We start from the raw sequence: 15,638 nt of genomic DNA on the forward strand, positions 1-15,638 counted from the left end.
TCTGGTTTATTTAAAGAACCACAGCTGACTAATATTTTTGTATATTATGGATTCAGAGCACTAACTTTGTGACCAGCCCAGCCAGGTTCCAGTCCGCACTCTGTGCCTACTTATTGAATGAATTTGGACAAAGCACTTCCCCTCTGTGTAACTGTGTTGTGGAATGCAATGAGGAATGCCTCCTGAATCTCTGAGAATAAGTTACCCAATGGGTGGCCATTAAACCAGTGATTCACACTTCATAAGTGTGTAACTCCTGGAAGGTCCTATATGACAGAAGAGCTTTAAGTAGTATTTCAAAGTAGGAAGTATAGTTAAGTGCAGAATATAGAATTTCAGTTGACAATTCATGTGGCCCACACCTGATATTTCCATGCAGGATCCTCTACCCCAGAAGACAAATATCAGTCACTGTCAGCATGGCCACCAGGGATCTGGCAGTAGGAATGATCTTAATACAGACTGTGGTTGGAATCTTGGGGGAACTTCTGTCTTCTTTACCATTATCTCCTCCTTTATTTCACTGGGTGTAGGCTGAGGTCTACAGATTTGATTGTCAAAAATCTGATTGTAGCCAACATTTTGGTCCTGTTCTCTGCTGGAATACACAATACAATGTCATCTTTTGGGTGGTATCACATCCTCAGTGATTTTGAATGCAAAATTTCCCCCTGTGTTCGTGGGGTGGGTAGGGGGTGTCTATTGGCACCACCTACCTCCTGAGTGTCTTCCAGGCCATCACCATCAGCCCCAGGAATTCCAGGGTAGCAGCGCTTAAAGGGAAATCTCCCAAGTACATTGTCCCTTCAGTTGTCCTGTGTTGGGTGTTGCAGATACTGGTATATATCCTGTGTCCTTTGTTTATGACTATCACTTTGAACAACAAAAACATCACAAATAGAAAAAGTTTTGGATACTGTTCAATTAGTCGTCTAGAGAAAAGCAGAGACTTGCTGTATGTAGCATTGTTGTCATTCCCTGATGTGCTATTTTTGGGGCTCATGCTCTGGACCAGGAGCTCCATGGTCTTCCACCTGTACAGGCACAAGCAGAGAGTCCAACATATTCTTAGGACCAACATCATCATCACCCGAGACTACAGTCACCAAAACCATCCTTCTCCTGGTGAGCACCTTTGTCTACTTTAACATAACACCCTCTCCTCTATCATTCATATTGTTTTGGGTCTTTTTGATAATCTCAACTGGTACTTTTTGAACACAGATTTAGTGATCACTCTATGTTTCCCAACCCTCAGCCCCTTTCTGTTCCTGAGCCGTGACCCCAGGGTATCCATGGTCTGCTTTTCCTGGATAAGGAATATAAAATCCCCTCATGTTATGAGATATATGTAAATTGTAGGAATTTCCTGAATGTTCCTAATGTTGGTAATTAACTCATCCCCTCAGGGTCCCAAGTACAATGATGAAAAGGTAACAAATACCTTGAGCATCTCCTTCAAAGTTAACAATTAGTTATACTAGTAATTGTAATGTGATATTATATAATTATCTTGTAAATACTGATGTGCTTGAAGTTTTGCGATGGTCAGTGGAGGTGCACAAAAACAATGCAATTATAAACACCAGGTCCTGAAGCAATCGGGATATTATAGAGAAATCTTTGAGGATGTCACATAAGTTTGTTACCTAAATTTCCATGAAGTGAAATAGGCATGAAAGTGTAGGAAAAGGAGCATGTGTCAGGTTATCAGAGGAACTCAATTGTGCTGGAAGGGAAGTTCCATCAGTGAGAACAGGTTTGGAGGAGTCAGTGATCATTCTGTAGTTTCTCTACTAGAGGGGTAATGCTCAGTCATGTGAAATGCGATGTCATGGGAGCTTGGGAAATGAGGATGTATAAACATTTTCACGTAGAAAAGGACAGATTGAACTGCAATGGGTAGTAGAGAGCATAGAATTGCATTTTAGCTGCTTTTTAAATTATTATTATTATCATTATAATAATTATTTTTCACGTGGTATTTTATTACTTTTATTATTGTTATTTAAAATATTTTTTTTTATGTTTAACTTTTTTTTTCATTTTATTTATTTTTTCAGTGTAACAGTATTCATTCTTTTTGCACAACACCCAGTGCTCCATGCAAAACGTGCCCTCCCCATTACCCACCACCTGTTCCCCCAACCTCCCACCCCTGACCCTTCAAAACCCTCAGGTTGCCCCAACCTCCCACCCCTGACCCTTCAAAACCCTCAGGTTGTTTTTCAGAGTCCATAGTCTCTTATGGTTCGCCTCCCCCCCCAATGTCCATAGCCCGCTCCCCCTCTCCCAATCCCACCTCCCCCCAGCAACCCCCAGTTTGTTTTGTGAGATTAAGAGTCATTTATGGTTTGTCTCCCTCCCAATCCCATCTTGTTTCATTTACTTTTCTCCTATCCCCCTACCCCCCCCATGTTGCTTCTCCATGTCCTCATATCAGGGAGATCATATGATAGTTGTCTTTCTCCGATTGACTTATTTCACTAAGCACGATACGCTCTAGTTCCATCCACGTCATCGCAAATGGCATGATTTCATTTCTTTTGATGGCTGCATAGTATTCCATTGTGTATATATACCACATCTTCTTTATCCATTCATCTGTTGATGGACATCTAGGTTCTTTCCATAGTCTGGCTATTGTAGACATTGCTGCTATAAACATTCGGGTACACGTGCCCCTTCGGATCACTATGTTTGTATCTTTAGGGTAAATACCCAGTAGTGCAATTGCTGGGTCATAGGGTAGTTCTATTTTCAACCTTTTGAGGAACCTCCATGCTGTTTTCCAGAGTGGTTGCACCAGCTTGCATTTCCACCAACAGTGGAGGAGGGTTCCCCTTTCTCCACATCCTCGCCAGCATCTGTCATTTCCTGACTTGTTAATTTTAGCCATTCTGACTGGTGTGAGGTGATATCTCATTGTGGTTTTGATTTGTATTTCCCTGATGCCAAGTGACGTGGAGCACTTTTTCATGTGTCTGTTGGCCATCTGGATGTCTTCTTTGCAGAAATGTCTGTTCATGTCCTCTGCCCATTTCTTGATTGGATTGTTTGTTCTTTGGGTGTTGAGTTTGCTAAGTTCCTTATAGATTTTGGATACTAGACCTTTATCTGATATGTCGTTTGCAAATATCTTCTCCCATTCTGTCAGTTGTCTTTTGGTTTTGTTAACTGTTTCCTTTGCTGTGCAAAAGCTTTTGATCTTGATGAAATCCCAATAGTTCATTTTTGCCCTTGCTTCCCTTGCCTTTGCCGTTGTTCCTAGGAAGATGTTGCTACGGCTGAGGTCGAAGAGGTTGCTGCCTGCATTCTCCTCAAGGATTTTGATGGATTCCTTTCTCACATTGAGGTCCTTCATCCATTTGGAGTCTATTTTCGTGTGTGGTGTAAGGAAGTGGTCCAATTTCATTTTTCTGCATATTATTTTTAAATTTAAATTTAAATTTTATATTTTTAAATTTTTTTTTGTTTATTTTCAGAGTAACAGTATTCATTGTTTTTGCACCACACCCAGTGCTCCATGCAATACCTGTCCTCCCTATTACCCACCACCTGGTTCCCCAACCTCCCACCCCCTGCCCCTTCAAAACTCTCGGGTTGTTTTTCAGAGTCCATAGTCTCTCATGGTTCATCTCCCCTTCCAGTTTCCCTCAACTCCCTCTCCTCTCCATCTCCCCATGTCCACCGTGTTCTTTGTTATGCTCCACAAATAAGTGAGACCATATGATACTTGACTCTCTCTGCTTGACTTATTTCGCTCAGCATAATCTCTTCCAGTCCCGTCCATGTTGCTACAAAAGTTGGGTATTCATCCTTTCTGATGGAGGCATAATACTCCATTGTGTATATGGACCACATCTTCCTTATCCATTCATCCGTTGAAGGGCATCTTGGTTCTTTCCACAGTTTGGCGACCGTGGCCATTGCTGCTATAAACATTGGGGTACAGATGGCCCTTCTTTTCACTGCATCTGTATCTTTGGGGTAAATACCCAGCAGTGCAGTTGCAGGGTCATAGGGAAGCTCTATTTTTAATTTCTTCAGGAATCTCCACACTGTTCTCCAAAGTGGCTGCACCAACTTGAATTCCCACCAACAGTGTAAGAGGGTTCCCCTTTCTCCACATCCTCTCCAACACACGTTGTTTCCTGTCTTGCTAATTTTGGCCATTCTAACTGGTGTCAGGTGGTATCTCAATGTTGTTTTAATTTGAATCTCCCTGATGGCTAGTGACGATGAACATTTTTTCATGTGTCTGATAGCCATTTGTATGTCTTCATTGGAGAAGTGTCTGTTCATATCTTCTGCCCATTTTTTGATATGATTATTTGTTTTGTGTGTGTTGAGTTTGAGGAGTTCTTTATAGATCCTGGATATCAACCTTTTGTCTGTACTGTCATTTGCAAATATCTTCTCCCATTCCGTGGGTTGCCTTTTTGTTTTGTTGACTGTTTCCTTTGCTGTGCAGAAGCTTTTGATCTTGATGAAGTCCCAAAAGTTCATTTTTGCTTTTGTTTCCTTGGCCTTTGGAGACATATCTTGAAAGAAGTTGCTGTGGCTGATATCGAAGAGGTTACTGCCTATGTTCTCCTCTAGGATTCTGATGGATTCCTGTCTCACGTTGAGGTCTTTTATCCATTTCGAGTTTATCTTTGTGTACGGTGTAAGAGAATGGTCGAGTTTCATTCTTCTACATATCGCTATCCGGTTTTCCCAGCACCATTTATTGAAGAGACTATCATTTTCCCATTGTATATTTTTTCCTGTTTTGTCGAAGATTATTTGACCATAGAGTTGAGGGTCCATATCTGGGCTCTCCACTCTGTTCCACTGGTCTATGTGTCTGTTTTTATGCCAGTACCACGCTGTCTTGGTGATAACAGCTTTGTAGTAAAGCTTGAAATCGGGTAACGTGATGCCACCAGTTTTGTTTTTGTTTTTCAACATTTCCTTAGCAATTCCGGATCTCTTCTGATTCCATACAAATTTTAGGATGATTTGCTCCAGCTCTTTGAAAAATGCCGGTGGAATTTTGATTGGAATGGCATTAAAAGTGTAGATTGCTCTAGGCAGTATAGACATTTTAACAATGTTTATTTTTCCGATCCAAGAGCATGGAACGGTCATCCATCTTTTTGTGTCTTCTTCAATTTCTTTCATGAGTGTTCTGTAGTTCCTCGAGTACAGGTCCTTTACCTCTGTGGTTAGGTTTATTCCCAGGTATCTTATGGTTCTTGGTGCTATAGTAAATGGAATCGATTCTCTAATTTGCCTTTCTGTATTTTCATTGTTAGTGTATAAGAAAGCCACTGATTTCTGTACATTGACTTTGTATCCTGCCACGTTACTGAATTGCTGTATGAGTTCTAGTGGTTTGGGGGTGGCGTTTTGGGGTTTTCCATATAAAGAATCATGTCATCTGTGAAGAGAGAGAGTTTGACTTCTTCCTTGCCAATTTGGATACCTTTTCTTTCTCTTTGTTGTCTGATTGCTGTTGCTAGGACTTCTAATACTATGCTGAACAAGAGTGGTGAGAGTGGGCATCCTTGTTGTGTTCCTGATCTCAACGGGAAGGCTGCAAGCTTTTTCCCATTGAGGATGATATTTGCTGTGGGTCTTTCATAGATAGACTTTATGAAGTTCAGGAATGTTCCCTCTATCCCTATACTTTGAAGCATTTTAATCAGGAACGGATGCTGGATTTTGTCAAATGCTTTTTCTGCATCAATTGAGAGGACCATGTAGTTCTTCTCTCTTCTCTTATTGATGTGTTCTATCACACTGATTGATTTGCGAATGTTGAACTATCCTTGCAACCCAGGGATGAATCCCACCTGGTCATGGTGGATAATCTTTTGAATGTGCTGCTGGATCCTGTTTGCTAGGATCTTGTTGAGAATCTTTGCATCCATATTCATCAGTGATATTGGTCTGAAATTCTCCTTTTTGGTAGGGTCTTTGCCTGGTTTGGGGATCAAGGTAATGCTGGCTTCATAAAAAGAGTCTGGAAGTTGTCCTTCTGCTTCAATTTTTTGGAACAGCTTCAGGAGAATTGGTGTTATTTCTTCTTTGAAAGTTTGGTAGAATTCCCCAGGGAATCCGTCAGGTCCTGGGCTCTTGTTTTTTGGGAGGTTTTGGATCACTGCTTCAATCTCATTACTAGATATCAGTCTATTCAGGTTGTCAATTTCTTCCTGGTTCAATTTTGGGAGTTTGTAGCTTTCCAGGAATGCATCCATTTCATCTCGGTTGCTTAGCTTATTGGCATATAACTGTTGGTAATAATTTCTGATGATTGTTTCTTTTCCTTGGTGTTAGTTGTGATCTCTCCCTTTTCATTCATAATTTTATTAATTTGGGCTTTCTCTCTTTTCTTTTGGATTAGTGTGGCCAATGGTTTATCGATCTTATTGATTCTTTCAAAAAACCAGCTTCTAGTTTCATTGAGACGTTCTACTGTATCTCTCGTTTCTACCTCATTGATCTCTGCTCTAATCTTGATTATTTCCCTTCTTGCAGTGGAGTTGGTTTGATTTGTTGTTTGTCTGTAGATTGTTTCTGTATTTCTGTTCAATGATATTCCTAGGATTTTTTCTCTTTTATAGGACCCCCTTAATATTTCCTGCAGTGTCTGCTTGGTGGTTGCATAGTCTTTTAAGCCTTGCCGTTCTTGGAAACTCTTTATCTCTCCATCCATTTTAAATGTCAGTCTTGCTGGATAGAGTATTCTTGGTTGCATGTTCTTCTCATTTAGTACTCTGAATATATTTTGCCAGCCCTTCCTGGCTTGCCAGGTCTGTGGACAGGTCTGATGTTATTCTAATGGGCTTTTCTCTGTATGTAAGGAGCTTCTTTGTCCTAGCTGCTTTTAAGAGGGTCTGTCTTGAAACATAATTCCTCATTTTAACTATAAGGTGTCGTGAGGACTTTTGAGCATCTAAAATCTTGGGGGGAAGTCTCTCTGCCTGTAGTACATGAACGTTGTTTCCATCTTGAATTGGGAAAATTTTCATAGACAACTTCTTCCACTATATCCTCTTGACTTCTTTCTTTTTCCTCCCCTTCAGGGATTGCAATAATTCTGATGTTGGAATGTTTCATTGCATCATTTATTTCCCTGATTCTGTTTTCGTGGCTTCTGAGCTGCTTGTTCCAGGCTTCCTCCTGATCCTTTCTCTCTGTTTGTCCTCCAGATCACTAATTCCATATTCTGTCTCATTTAACCTAGCTTTTAGAGAATTCAGGTTAGATTGGAACTCATTGAGAGCATTTTGAACATCATCCCTGGTGGCTTTCAGTTCTGCCCTACTCAATTCTGTTTGGTCATCTATGGCTTTCTCCAACCTAGCTATTGCCTGGATAATTGTTAGTCTGAATTCCTTTTCCGACATATTGTCTATGTTGATAGCCATTAGCTCTGTTGCAGAAGGTCCATCCCCTGTATTTTTCTTCTGTTGGGTATTCCTCCTCCTAGTCATTTTGGTGAGAGATGACTGAACAGATGCACCTGGACTTATCGATTGTGGTGCAGTCAAGGTGCACCCTGGAACGCTTCTGTGCAGTCAGGATTCCCCACCCAAATGAGAGAGAAAAGAAAAGAAAAAGAAATAGAGACGAGGAAAGAAAAAGAAAAAAAGGGAAAAGAAAAAAGGAAAAATAAGAGAGGGAGAGAGAGACAGAAAAAAAAGGGAAGATAAAAGAGAAGGCTCAGCCCAAGTGGGCCCCAAGGTAGGATTTATGAAGTATACAAACAAAAACAGACAAACAAAAAGACTGATAAAAGTATATGACAAGAGAAGAAAAATATATATAAGCAAAAAAAGGGAAGAACCTCATCAGAAAGAACCCCAAGTATAAAATTTATATATTATCAGGACAAACACAAATTCACAGAAACACTGGCAGAAGGAAAAATTGGGAGAGTGGGTATAAATTCTCAGTGTGGGCGAGGAAGTTTATTTTGATTCTTCCTGGATGTATCTTGATGTTTTTGTTAAGGGACTCAAGTTTCCTAAGTTACAGAGGGATTAGAAACTGGTTTGCCTATAGGGGTAGCATTGATTGGGGAAAGGGGATTACCTTGAAGTTTAACTCTATATGTATAGTAGAAAATAAAAATTAAAAAAAGAATAAACTAAACTAAGTGAAATTAAAAAAAATTTAAAAAATAGAAAAGCAAAAGAAAAACACATGTGTATGTATCAAAAAGTTCAGGTTAGAAGGTTATTAAGGAATTTGATGTACTGGACATCTCAGTGTGATGGTAAATAAGTTAAAAAATTATCTGTATGTATTAAAAAAAAGAACCAGAATATTGGTAAAGAGTTAAAAATAAAAGTTGTATTTATGAAGTAGTGGTGGTTGTTCTCTTGTCGTCGTCTTTTTTTTTTTTTTTTCATCCTTCCTGGTTGGTTTTCTGGGGGAGGGGCCTGCCATGTGGGTTTTCAGACAATGATGTTCCCTGAGTTAGGCCCTCCCTCTCCCCTCAAGGGGATGGGCTCTGAGGAAATTGTTTTTTTCAGGCTTTTGTTCTCTGGGGGTTTTTATGTTCTTTCATCTGTTTTCTCTTGTCTTGACAGCTTTTGATGGTTTTTGGAGGTTTAGAGGAGAGCAAACTGCACCCCGACCTCCCTCTCAGAGAGAAGCCTCAGAATGCTCTGAGAGCTGGTGGCAGAGTCGGTTCTGAGTCCCGGTCCCTGGGGATGCAGGAGCTCCTCGTTGTACCCAATACCAGGGCAGCGGCGGCTGTCTAGGCAGCTCCAGACCGCCAGAGAGGTTACAAGCAGTGATCGCACACTGAGATTTTTCCCGCTGTCCTGGGCTGGGAATGTCTGGTTTTTCCAGATGCCAGCGCTCCAGCCTAGCACCTGTGCGCACCTCTCCCAGGGGAGGGTGGGGGATGCGAGCGTTTCAGGATTGCCATCTGGCCAGTCTCCCAGCCCCTCACGGGAGCCAGACCCCACTCGTTTTTGGGCGTGCTGGCTGCTCAGGCGTGCTGGTGGCTCAGCACTCTCTCCACTGCACTCTCTCTGGTTCAGCACCAGGGGAGGCTGTCCTGGGTCCGGGGACTTAGGTCCCTGCCCCTAACCACCCCGATTCCCACTATTTTCCCCCATGATCCTTTGCTCTTTGTTTTTTGAGTGCTTTCAACCAGACTCCAAGTTAATGCTGGTCCCCAGACACAGGGCACTCTCGTATTGGGGTATTACCTCCAATTGGTCACCTCTGGTGGCTCCCTCCCCCTTTTGTTTATCTTCCGATATCAGTCCGATGTTCCCACTCTGCTTTACCTGCCACTGGCGTCTTCTGCTCCTGTAGAGATCCAGACGTGTATAATTCTGATCTCAGGCTGATTTCATGGGTGGTTGAAGTTCTTTGGTAGGTAATCAGCTCACTTTAGGGTACAGGTTGAAATGGTGCCTCCTCCTAATTTCCCGCCATCTTAACTCCCCCCAAAATAAATTATTTTATGTTGAATTAGCCAACATACAGTACATCATTAGATTTGTAGTGTGCAATGATTCATTAGTTGCATATAACATCTGGTGCTCATCACAACATCAATACCCATCACCCAGTCACCCAACCTCCACACCCCTCCCTCCTATAAACCTTAGCTTGTCTCCTGGAGTCCAGAGTATCTCATGGTTTGTCTCCCTCTCTGATTTCTTCCCATTCAGTTTTCCTCTCCTTCCCCTATGTTCCTCCACACTATTCCTTATGTTCCACTAATGAGTGAAACCATATAATTGTAGCAGATTGGTAAGGAACATGGGGAACATCAGATTGTAACAACTTTAAGTGACATGAATTCCATAGAATTGGCATCTGTGGAAGGCAGATCTTTCTCTCCTTTATGAAGGTGTTTTGGGCTTGTTGGCAAGAAGGAGTCTTGGTGGTGAACACTCATGTACCTGAAGTGATTAGATTAGTTTATGGTGGAGACTTCCACTGAATTTGGAGCCCTGAATGGAGAGCCATTTGGAAGGCAGAAACATAAATCCTTTCTGTTTATGTGGAGTTTGTGGGTCCTTGATTTTCAATTTTCCTTTGATTTAGGAGAGATTTTTAAAAAGGTTTTTTTTTTTTATTTTAGAGAGAGAGAGTATGTCTATGTGACCGTGGAGGGACAGAGGGGAGGGAGAGGGGGAGGAAGACGGAATCTGAAGCCAACTTTGCACTGAGCATGGAGCCTGACTGTGGGGCTCCATCCTACGATCCCCAGATCACAACTTGAGCTGCAACAAAGAGTAAGACCCCCAATGGACTGAGATTTTATGTAGTTTATATATGTATCTAGATCTATATACAGATATCTATCTGTATCTAGATGTAGAATTTTGTAGTTTATATATCTTTGTGTGTATGTATTTACATCTATATTTGTATCTACTCTTTGTCCATATGTATCTATTTTGTATAGTTTATAGATACAGATATCTATAGATATACATAGACATACTTATAGATTACATGTAGAAGTTTGTACAACAGAGTAGAACCCATATTTGTAGCTCACATTAAACACTTAATTATTTTCTTCAAATTAGGTCACAACACAAGAAGAAGAAAATGTAGATATTGACACACTCATACTTACAGTTGTGCATGTAAGGATCTATTTGTATGATCTCTGTGCCAATATATGACATAGATGTAGAGTTAATCATGTTTGTTATCCACCAATCAATATATTGGAGCTTTGTTCTTTGGGGAAATTTTTCAATAATATCAGTTATTGTAATGACCAAATCAATGCCTAGGTGATCTGATGTGTATTTTGCCATGCTGATTATTTGATTGTTAAAGATCCATGAAATGCACTTTTCATTTTCCTAGTTTAACTCTCTTATTTTGCCATTATCTCTTGAAATAACACCCAGGGAACAGAAAAAACATACTTGATTTTAAAAGAGGTAATTAGAGTGATGATGGCATTACCAGGTGACAGTCCAGAGGAAAAGGGCTGTCCTCCACCCCCTGGAAAATCTGTTCTTTCTGAGTGAGTGGTATTATGCTATCTGTTCCTGCTGGAACTCTTCATATTTCTGTGCGAAGTTCTCCTGCTACCATCTCCAACAGCCGATCTAGTAGTGGATGTGGTGATGTCTCTCCAGAGCCTTAGAATTGAAGGAGTATGAGTCTTTCTTTGTGCAAAGGGAAATCTGTGTCACTGAAAGATGCCACTTGGTTTTAGTGTAGACCTGACCTTCCCATCTGCCATGCTGTCCTACTGCCTGCTGTTGCAGACCTCCATACTCCCAGGAAGGCATCATGAATAGCACCTTGCTCTTCTTCTGTGCTTCAGAGCTGCTGCCACTTGAGGTGCTCACGCTGGCTGCTTTCTCCAGTGTGAAGAGGACTTCAAGTACAAAGATTTCAGCCAGCAGCCATCATGGGCTGACACCACAGATATTTCTGGTCTTTGGCCAGAACAGTGAGACTTGGTGGGTCATTTTGTCCTGGGAAAGGTCACAGCTTTTCCTTGGCACAGTCATTTGTGTAACACACTGAGCACGAGGCCACTGGGCATCCTCTTCTAAAGTTAGACCAAGAGTATAAGAGACTCTTTTGTACTCCATTGTTGGGAGGGGCAAGGCTGTCCCGTCCTGGCCCTTCTCAGAAGTGGTTTCCTCCTGCCCTCCAGTTCTTTTTGATCATTCTGGCCAGTAAAACTTGTGTAGACTGTGTAGGCTCCTTGGGCTTCCAAAAGGCCTGGAACCACATATTCCCCATATATGCTGTGCCACCCCTTCACATGAGCACAGAGAAGCTCATGATGGTTGGCTTCCAGCATAACTCAAAAGCCTCTCATATCATTCCTCAGAGGCTGAATGCCAGGACTTTGTTAGTAGCTCATAGTGTTATTTTCCTAATCTCACCATAAAAGAAACATCTTAAAATAATAAATGTGCATTTTTTGTAAAAAAATAAAAATAAAAGGAGTAATTATTCTATTTACATTTAATATAATAATTCATACATGTACATATCACTTGGGTTTACTTCCTCTCTTTATGTATGTAAATTTCTCTTCATTGAATTTTACACATAGTTTTATATTATTATTTCATATAATAACCCACTTTTGAGCGGTATAGCCTTATTTTGTAGTATTGCCCAGATATTTCAACATATATTTATTTATTTTTCAAACAAAATTAAATTATTTTTTGTGTTCCAGAAGTCATTGTTTATGCACCACACCCAGTGCTCCATGCAATACGTGCCCTCCATAATACCCACCATCTGAGTCATCCAAACCCCCATGTCCCTCTCCTCCAAACCCTCAGTTTGTTTCTCAGAGTCCACAGTCTCTCATGGTTCATTTCCCCCTCCAATTTCCCCCAACTCTCTTTTCCTCTTCATCTCCCCATGTCCTCTGTGTTATTCCTTATGCTCTACAAGTAAATTAAACTATATGATAATTGACTCTCTCTGCTTGACTTACTTCACTCAGCAGCATAATCTCTTCCAGTCCGGTCCATGCTGATACAAAAGTTGGGTATTCATCCTTTCTGATGGAGGCATAATACTCCATAGTGTATATGGACCACATCTTCCTTATCCATTCGTCTGTTGAAGGGCATCTTGGTTCTTTCCACAGTTTGGCGACCGTGGCCATTGCTGCTATGAACATTGGGGTACAGATGGCCCTTCTTTTTACTACATCTGTATCTTTGGGGTAAATATCCAGTAGTGCAATTGCAGGGTCATAGGGTAGCTCTATTTTTAATTTCTTAGGGAATCTCCACACTGTTCTCCAAAGTGGCTGCACTAACTTGCATTCCCACCAACAGTGTAAGAGGGTTCCCCTTTCTTCACATCCTCTCCAACACACATTGTTTACTGTCTTGTTAATTTTGGCCATTCTAACTGGTGTAAGGTGGTATTTCAGTGTGGTTTTGATTTGAATTTCCCTGATGACTAATGATGATGAGCATTTTTTCATGTATCAATTAGCCATTTGCCTGTCTTCTTTGGAGAAGTGTCTGTTCACGTCTTCTGCCCATTTTTTGATGTGATTATCTGTTTTTTGTGTGTTGAATTTGAGGAGTTCTTTATATACCTTGGATATCAGCCCTTTGTCTGTAGTATAATTTGTGATTATCTTCTCCCATTCCGTGCATTCCCTATTTGTTTTGTTGACTGTTTCCTTTGCTATGTAGAAACTTTTGATCTTGATGAAATCCCAAAAGTTCATTTTCACTTTTGTTTCCTTTGCCTTTGGGGACATGTCTTGAAAGAAGTTGCTGTGGCTCATGTCGACCAGATTACTGCTTATGTTCTCCTCTATGATTTTGATAGATTCCTGCCTCACGTTGAGGTCTTTTATCCATTTCGAGTTTATCTTTGTGTATGGTGTAAGAGAATGGTCGAGTTTCATTCTTCTATATATAGCTGTCCAATTTTCCCAGCACCATTTATTGAAGAGACTGTCTTTTTTCAACTGTATATTTTTTCCTGCTTTGTCGAAGATTATTTGACCATAGAGTTGAGGGTCCATATCTGGGCTCCCTGCTCTGTTCCACTGGTCTTCTTTAAACAAAAGTATTGGCCTCAGTAAAACTAAACTCACATTGATTTGGAAAGGATGATACAGAAATTTCCTAGGAAAATATATTTTAACATCTCGATCCTATCTGTGCTTGGAAATCTAAACAAACAAACAATCCATAGAAATAGATGCTGAGGAAATGTCTATGACAAATAAAAGCACCAGGATAAGATTAAAAAATTTTATTTTTTATTTGACAGACAGAGATCACAAGTAGGCAGAGAGGCAGGCAGAGAGAGAGATAGAGAGAGAGAGAGAAAGAGGGAGAGAGAGAGGAGGAAGCAGGCTCCCCACTGAGTAGAGAGCCCGATGTAGGGCCCAATCCCAGGACCCTGGGTCCATGACCTGAGTCGAAGGCAGAGGCTTTAACCTACTTTAACCCACCAACCACCCCGGTGCCCCATGGATCAGATGTTTTAACAGGCAGGTTCTATCATTCTTTGAACTATCAGAGAAGCCAAAGCTACTTCCTTGTTCAACCGCACTGAAAAGTTAGGAGAGTTGTCTAGATTTATTTGTGCTGAAATTCCATATAGGAGCACTGGTTGATCATGTGATTAAAGAAGAGACATAAGGGTGCCTGTGTGGCTCATTTGGTTAAATGTCCACCTTTGGCTCAGGTCCTGATCCCAGGGTCCTGGAATCAAGCCACACCTTGGGTTCCCTGCCTACCAGGGAGTCTGCTTGTCTGTCTCCTCTTGGCTCTCCCCTACTCATGTGTCCTCTCTTGTGAGCTCTCCCTCTCTCAAGTAGATAAATAAAATGTTTCAAATAAAAGAAGAGGCTTTCTGCTCTAATCTGTATTATTTCTCTTCTCCTGCTTGGTTTAGGCCTTATTTTCTGTTCTTTCTCTAGCTCCTTCAGGTGTAGGGTTAGCATGTGCCTGTGTGATTTTTCTGTTTTGGAGAGAGACTTAGATGGTAATACTTCCCTTTAAGGACCGCCTTTGCAGTATTCCACAGGTTTAGGACTGATGTTTTTTTCATTCTCTCTCTCTCTTTTTCTTTCTTTCTTTTTTTTTTTTTTTCATTTTCATTAGTTTCCATGAGTTGTTTAAGTTCTCTTTAATTTCCTGGTTGACCCAATCATTCTTTAGCAGGATGCTCTTTAACTTCCAAGTGTTCGAGTTCCTTCCCAGTTTCTTTTTTTTTTAAATTAATTAATTTATTTGTATTTGTTTATTTACAGCATAACAGTGTTCATTGTTTTGGCATCACACCCAGTGCTCCATGCAGTACGTGCCCTCCCTATTACCCACCACCTGGTTCCTCAACCTCCCACCCCCCCCTTCAAAACCCTCTGGTTGTTTTTCAGAGACCATAGTCTCTCATGGTTCATCTCCCCTTCCAGTTTCCCTCAACTCCCTCTCCTCTCCATCTCCCATGTCCTCCATGTTATTTGTTATGCTCCACAAATAAGTGAGACCATATGATACTTGACTCTCTCTGCTTGACTTATTTCGCTCAGCATAATCTCTTCCAGTCCCGTCCATGTTGCTACAAAAGTTGGGTATTCATCCTTTCTGATGGAGGCATAATACTCCATTGTGTATATGGACCACATCTTCCTTATCCATTCATCCGTTGAAGGGCATCTTGGTTCTTTCCACAGTTTGGCGACCGTAGCCATTGCTGCAATAAACATTGGGGGTGCAGATGGCCCTTCTTTTCACTGCATCTGTATCTTTGGGGTAAATACCCAGCAGTGCAATTGCAGGGTCATAGGGAAGCTCTATTTTTAATTTCTTCAGGAATCTCCACACTGTTCTCCAAAGTGGCTGCACTAACTTGTATTCCCACCAACAGTGGAAGAGGGTTCCCCTTTCTCCACATCCTCTCCAACACACGTTGTTTCCTGTCTTGCTAATTTTGGCCATTCTAACTGGTGTTAGGTGGTATCTCAATGTTGTTTTAATTTGAATCTCCCTGATGGCTAGTGATGATGAATATTTTTTCATGTGTCTGATAGCCATTTGTATGTCTTCATTGGAGAAGTGTCTGTTCATATCTTCTGCCCATTTTTTGATATGATTATCTGTTTTGTGTGTGTTGAGTTTGAGGAGTTCTTTATAGAT

At 41.0% G+C, this 15,638-nt stretch overlaps 2 pseudogenes; both read left to right on the forward strand.

The window, feature by feature from the left end:
* Positions 1 to 419: 419 nt before the first annotated feature.
* LOC123930562 lies at positions 420 to 1,355 on the forward strand (annotated as a pseudogene).
* Positions 1,356 to 11,280: 9,925 nt separating this feature from the next.
* Positions 11,281 to 15,638, forward strand: part of LOC123930563 — a 28,285-nt pseudogene continuing 23,927 nt past the window's right edge.

This window comes from Meles meles, chromosome 19, assembly GCF_922984935.1.
Source record: "Meles meles chromosome 19, mMelMel3.1 paternal haplotype, whole genome shotgun sequence".
Lineage (NCBI taxonomy): Eukaryota > Metazoa > Chordata > Mammalia > Carnivora > Mustelidae > Meles > Meles meles.